This window comes from Bison bison, unplaced genomic scaffold (assembly GCF_000754665.1).
Source record: "Bison bison bison isolate TAMUID 2011002044 unplaced genomic scaffold, Bison_UMD1.0 scf7180017864207, whole genome shotgun sequence".
Taxonomy (NCBI): Eukaryota; Metazoa; Chordata; class Mammalia; order Artiodactyla; family Bovidae; genus Bison; species Bison bison.
In genome coordinates, this window is record NW_011494779.1 from 1,229,478 (window position 1) to 1,235,923 (window position 6,446).

The 6,446-nt window shown below is 36.8% G+C and overlaps 1 pseudogene across 1 annotated transcript; it reads right to left on the minus strand.

Moving 5' to 3' along the window:
- Positions 1 to 4,585: 4,585 nt before the first annotated feature.
- LOC104992029 lies at positions 4,586 to 5,176 on the minus strand (annotated as a pseudogene). The gene has a single exon (XR_825654.1). The product of XR_825654.1 is annotated as a phosphatidylinositol N-acetylglucosaminyltransferase subunit P pseudogene (transcript).
- Between the last annotated feature and the right edge of the window lie 1,270 nt (positions 5,177 to 6,446).

The window sequence follows — 6,446 nt, forward strand, 5'->3', positions numbered from 1 at the left end:
ACGATGAAGAGACACCCCAGAGAACTCTCTCTGTCTTTGTACATAAGCACATAGGAAAGACCAGGTGAACACACAGCGAGAAGGCAACCATCTTCAAGCCAGGGAGAGAGCTCTCACCAGAAACCAACCCTGATGCCACCATGATCTTGGATTTCAGCCCCTGGAACTGTAAGAAAATATATTTCTCTAGTATTGCCATTAGTCTGGAGTATATCATTATGGCAGCCTTAGCCAATTAATGCATGGTCCTATGGAAGGAGGTGCTAATGTTGACTGGTTGTAACATTCACATAAGTTTGTTTTTCTGGAGTGATGTTAGGGTATGGTGGTGTAAGGGTAACAATCTTTGGGTCCTGGAAATATTGACAGGCATACTCTTAACCCTCAGTTTATTTAGACTTCTTATCTCTATAGGATTTTCTTTCAATGGCAACAGGTGTTTAATTTTCAAAACTACAATCCCAGGAAGGAGAAAAAGTGGAAAGTACAAGAGAGTAGAAGAAAGAGGTGAAGAGAAAGATAAGAAAAGCTAGTAAAAACTTGATTCTTGTATATAGTGACTTAGAAAATGCATGATAGCACAGATGCATTTCTGCTTTGTGGAAACAGACATGCTAAATACTAAATGATTGGAAACCTAGAATCTTGGTACATACCATGCCAACTCAAATGACTAATGGAAAGTATTTATATGTACTAATTCTGTTTAATAGTGACTTTTATTTACTATATGCCAGAACTTAAGCCAAAATTTTTTACATATTTCTGTTTATTAAATTCTTATAAGAAGCTTATAAGTGAGTCATTACTAGCATCTCATTTAGCAGGTGAGGTGTAAGACATGTTTAGAATGTCACAGTATTCAGTGATAGAATGAGGATTTAAATCCAGATATACCTTAAGTCTGAAGTCTTGGCCACTACAATTGTGTGTTCTCTTAGAAACAAATGGAGAAATGAAGATACTTTTAATATGACTTCTCCAAATAAGGTGGTAACATTTGGCATCTTACCCTCATAAAGCTGAGTATTTCTGATATGTTATATAGATGATTGTGATATTTAGTGGTCAATATGTGTATGTTTGGAAGTACATTCTAAAAGAATTATAATTAAAGATTAATCATAATTAAAATGTTTTGTATGTTTTCGGGCCACAAAACAAAGGAAAATAAACAAGGTACTAATAAATCTCTTCCCGGGGTCCTTTTCTGGTTTCGCTGTTTTATCAGATGACATGGAACATTATTTTAAAATTCCAAGGCAGAATGAAATAACTTACCCACTTATAAAAAGAGAGCCATATTTAAAGTATGGCCTTTTCAGAAATCATACTCTGAGAGACAATGTTTCTAAATTTTCATTTAAAAAAATTGTCTTTAATGGCAGGTTCTAAAATTTTTACTGTGTTCTTTTAAATTTGTTTTTCTATTTTTCTCAAAAGGATATGTAGCTACTAATTTTACATGTAATCTGAGTTTCGTTTGAGGATTTATCTCAATAACTCTGCCAAGATTTATTTTTCACATCCTGATAGTCTTATCAAACAAAGAGAGAACACGACTTGTCTTCTGATTACCAAGAAAGGAAACATCCAGGTTGGTTTCAGTCTATTCACAACATGTTGTTAAAGAGGAAGCTGGTTATTAAAGGGAGTTTGAAGGGAAAGCTATAAATTCTTTAGACTGTCATAGTTTATGGAATTGGAGAGATTCTTACCCACAAAACACCAAATCAGTGATTTTTGTATCCTACAAGTCTCACTGCTACATTTATATATCTGTTCAAACCTAATCATAGCAATACCAAGGCACAGAAGTAAATTGGAAAGGGAATTAATTACCCTCAACTCAGCTTAAACTACTACTTCAGGGTTATGTATAAGTATTAAAGTATTAACTATGAAAATAAACAAAAAAACTTTAGCTTATTAAATGGAGATAAAGTATAATTTTTTTCATGAACAGAATTTCTCTAAAAGTGTTTCACAGAACAGAAGAACATTAATCTCCTTTTCAGGCTCTCATAAATTGGGGAAACTATCATAGGGGCGTTCCAGATGGCGCTAGTGGTAAAGAACCCACCTGCCAATGCAAGAGACATAAGAGATGTGGGTTCAATCCCTAGGTCTGGAAGATCCCCTGGGGAAGAGAATGGCTAACCACTCCAGTATTTTCATCTGGAGAATCCCATGGATGGAGGAGCCTGGCAGGCTATGGTCCATGAGGTTGCAAAAGAGTTGGATATGACTGAAGGAACTTAGCACTCACATACTATAGTTCACCACTCTCTTGGAGATTAACAAGTAGTGGTTTTAAAGAGGCTTGTAGTTAGAGAACCACTTTGAAGTCACTTAGCTTGAGTTTTTTCATCTTCTTGGGGCACAGAACTTTTTTGGAATCCTACTAACTAATCCTACTAATATTTCTGGCACATGCCCAGGGTAATGTTACCATAACCTTATCATTCCAATTCTGTTTTAGGAATATTAGATTATAATACTAATTTAACCAAACATTTTGCTTTTCAACTGAGAGGACTTGACCAAAAAGTGAACCATTGGAAGGTAGTTGTCAGAATTTGATATTTCAAAAAAAATTAAAAAAAAAGAAAACACATAGAAATAAAACTGAGCATCTTGTCAGAGGCCAGATCACCCAGGGCCTTATAAATAATATGACCTTTCATCCTGAGCAGGATTGTGTGTACTGTTCCTGTGTAATTATTAGTAATGGTCTCCTTTACTCTAAAAAATGTCCTGCTATGCACAATAAATTACATGTTCATTCACTTATGTGCTACTCTAAAGATCCGATGAGTCTGTCATATGCACAGGATTCTGCTTTTGTCTCTAGTTGAGGAGTGGGGGAGCAGGATAGTGTGCAGTAAGGCCAGTATGAGTTAACCTAAAATGTTGGGGCCTCAAATAAAAGTTTGGAAGAAAGTTATGGTGAATGTTGCTAGATAAATTTTAATGTCAAAAGATGAATGGCTAAATAATAATTAAGAGAATGGAGCAGAAGTTTAGATAAATTAGGAAGCTTGTTTGTTAAAGAGCTAGGTAAGTGAAAATGAGTCAGGTATGATGAAGACCATGACGTTAGCCCTTCAAATAAATACAGAATGGCCTTGGAGATGATACAGATGTTCCACAGTTTTTCCTAGTATCTTTGAGGCAGGGGTTGTCTCCTGGGAAATTTGAGCTGACAGCTCCGCTCATTGTCTAGATGGGTGGTTTTATGTATCAGATGCTCGGTGTTAACTACAGGTCACTGTCAAGGTCATGATGACTATGTAGATAGACCGAAATGACATCTCATATACATTGGAGATTTAAGAAGTCTGCTTACAATGCCAAAGGGAAAAGGATATATATTTTGTTTTCTTTTTTTAGCAGTTGGTTATTTACAAAATTATATCCCTACACCAGAACTTTGATTTGATTGAATAGGAAATGGAGACAACAGTTAAAAAAAAAAAGGCAAAAACCCACAAAGAGAAAGTTACTTCTAACTCCTTCTCCCTCATCAGATCACATCTAGATGGATACTTATTCTCAATAAGTGTATATTTAAAATGAATCTTGACTTTCTTGAATGTCTAATGCCACTTCCATGGCTCATATCCCATATTTTCTTGTCTATACTGTTGTGTGTTGTGCCTATTATATATATATGTATATAAAATATATTGCTGCTTTGTCATAAATCTTGTCCAACTCTTTTGCAGCCCCATGGACTGCAGCCCTCCAGGCTCCTCTGTCCATGGGATTTCCCAAGCAAGAATGTTGGAATGGGTTGTCATTCCCTTTTCCATATATATAGTAAACCACGTATATTAGTATATCACATATATAGTAACTATATGAAAGTGAAAGTGTTAGTCCCTTAGTCGTGTCCAACTCTTTACAACCCCATCGACTATAGTCCACCGGCTCCTCTGTCCATGGGATTGTCTAGGCAAGAATAATGGAGTGGATTACCACTATTCTCCAGGGGATCTTCCTGACCCAGGGATCAAACCTGGGTCTCCATTGTGGGCAGATGCTTTATCATCTGAGTCACCAGTGAAGGTCCTGTATACTATGCTATACATATATATATATATACTATATACTACAATAAATAAATATATATATATATATATCATAATACTATGTGTGCTTAGTTGCTAAGTCATGTCTGACTCTTTGCGACCCCATGGACTGCAGCCCTCCAGGCTCCAATGTACCTGGGATTCTCTAGGCAAGAATACTGGAGTGGGTTGCCATGTCCCCGTCCAGGGGACTCTTCCCAACTCAGGGATCGAACCCGGGTCTCCTGCATTGCAGGTCGATTCTTTACTGTCTGAGCCACCAGGAAAGCCCAAGAATACTGGGTGGGTAGCCTATCCCTTCTCCAGGAGAACTTCCCAACCCAGGAATTGAACCAGGGTCTCCCGCATTGCAGGTGGATTCTTTTCTAGCTAATCTCCCAGGAACCCCCATAATACTATATATATACAGTAGATAAATAGCCTCCAGCTTTGTCACTGGACTCTACTCCTCCTGAATATATTCTTTATTTTTTATTATTATTATTTTTTTTTACGGTTGAAACCTTTATGTCAAAAATTTATAATAAATGTTTGGTATTAGTCCACATACAATTAAGTTCTTGGTGTAAAGTTACTTGGCTTCAAGAAGGAACATTTGGTTTACTTCACTAATAGGAATATCTCTTAGTGCTGGGATGGCCTCTTCTTGGTCTTTCTTGTGCTGTTGGTTTTTGGCATAGTTATCTGTGATATTATGAATGGAGTCAAGTGGAGAGGTACTCATCATGTTTATTCCAAATAAGAGGACGTAATTGATGACTACGGTAATGAGGAGATACACAGGCAGAGCAACGGCCCAATACTTTTGAGGCCAATAAGTTAAGCCTAAGGAGTTTAGCCAAGATTCAGGAATAAAAGCCCACACAAGATACAGTATGAAGCCAAATTGGGAGCTTAAGAAAAGAACAAAGCCATAAATCGCTCTTTCTGGCAACGGCGACGGTGAACTTTCCACCATTTTCCCCGTGGCTTTAGATATTCTTGGGTCCTCCAAGCGCCGATTCCCCCAGCGGCAAGTTCGGCCACCTCAGGGCCTCTGCCTTGGCGCAGGCGCAGACTAGGGGAGCTGCAGGAGGGTGAAAGAGGACCCGAATATATTCTTTAGTATTTCACAGGAGACTGCTAAGAACAAATATTTAAAAATATTTTTGATTACATCACCTCCTTGTTTAAGCATTTAATATTGTGACCCATATATATTAAAAGCAGACTACCACATAGTTATTTTATGTATCACCAAGTTTAAAAACGCTACAAAATAATTCTTTCTTATTAGACTTTTTCTATCTAAAGACACTTTTAAATTTATTTGGCCAGATTTTTATTATATATCATTTCTGTAAATGCACAAGGAAGAAAATACAAGCTGTTGGTACTCGCAATACAATTATGTAACAATCCCCGCTAAAGGACTCTGTAAATTGAAAGATACATTCTGATGCTAGAATTGTAAAAAATATACATCCTAGAATCAGTAAAAGATGGTGACTGTCTACCATATGACCCAGCAATTGCACTCGTTGGTATTTACTCAAAAAAGTGGAAAATTTATGTCTATGCAAAAATTTGCAGACATATTTATAGCTGCTTTCACCATTGCCAAGATTGGAAGCAACCAAGTTATCCTTTAGTAGGTGAATGGATAAAAAAAAAAACTGTGATATATCCAGACAATGAACTAATATTCATTGCTAAAAGTAAATGAGCTATCAAGTCATGAAAGGACATGAAGGAAAATTAAATGCATATTTCTAAGTGAAAGAAGCCAACATGAAAAGGATACCATATGATTTCAACTATGAATATGACATTCTAGAAAAGGTAAAACTATGGAGACAGTAAAATGATCAGTGGTCATCAGGGTAGGGGGTCAGGAGAATGACTGTTGGGGGGTGGTGACCATGGGGAAGGGTATGCATGTGTTGGGACAGGAGGAGTAAGGGAAATCTCTATGTCTTTCCCTGAATTTTATTGTGAATCTTAAATGCTTCTCTCTAAAAAAAAATTAAGTTTAAAGTTAAAAAATATGGTGAATACTAGTTTCATAACTCACTCTCCTCCTCCTCAGCCCTCTCACCTTTTACATAGTAAAAATAAAGTGTGAATCCCTCAGCTTGACATTCATGAATTTTAATTTCATAGTATGGCTCATAACTAATTTTTAACCTAACTTCTTTCCATTTACTAGTGTGTTGACATACGTGCACTTTCACACTCCTCTGCTTTTTGTCCCTTTCCTTCTTTCTCTAATGTCCTAGATTTATTGCCTCCTTTGTTTCCTCTCTCCATCCTAACAGTCCTAGTTCCTCCCTACTGTCCCAATAGCATTATCTGCACACTGATGGCCTATGG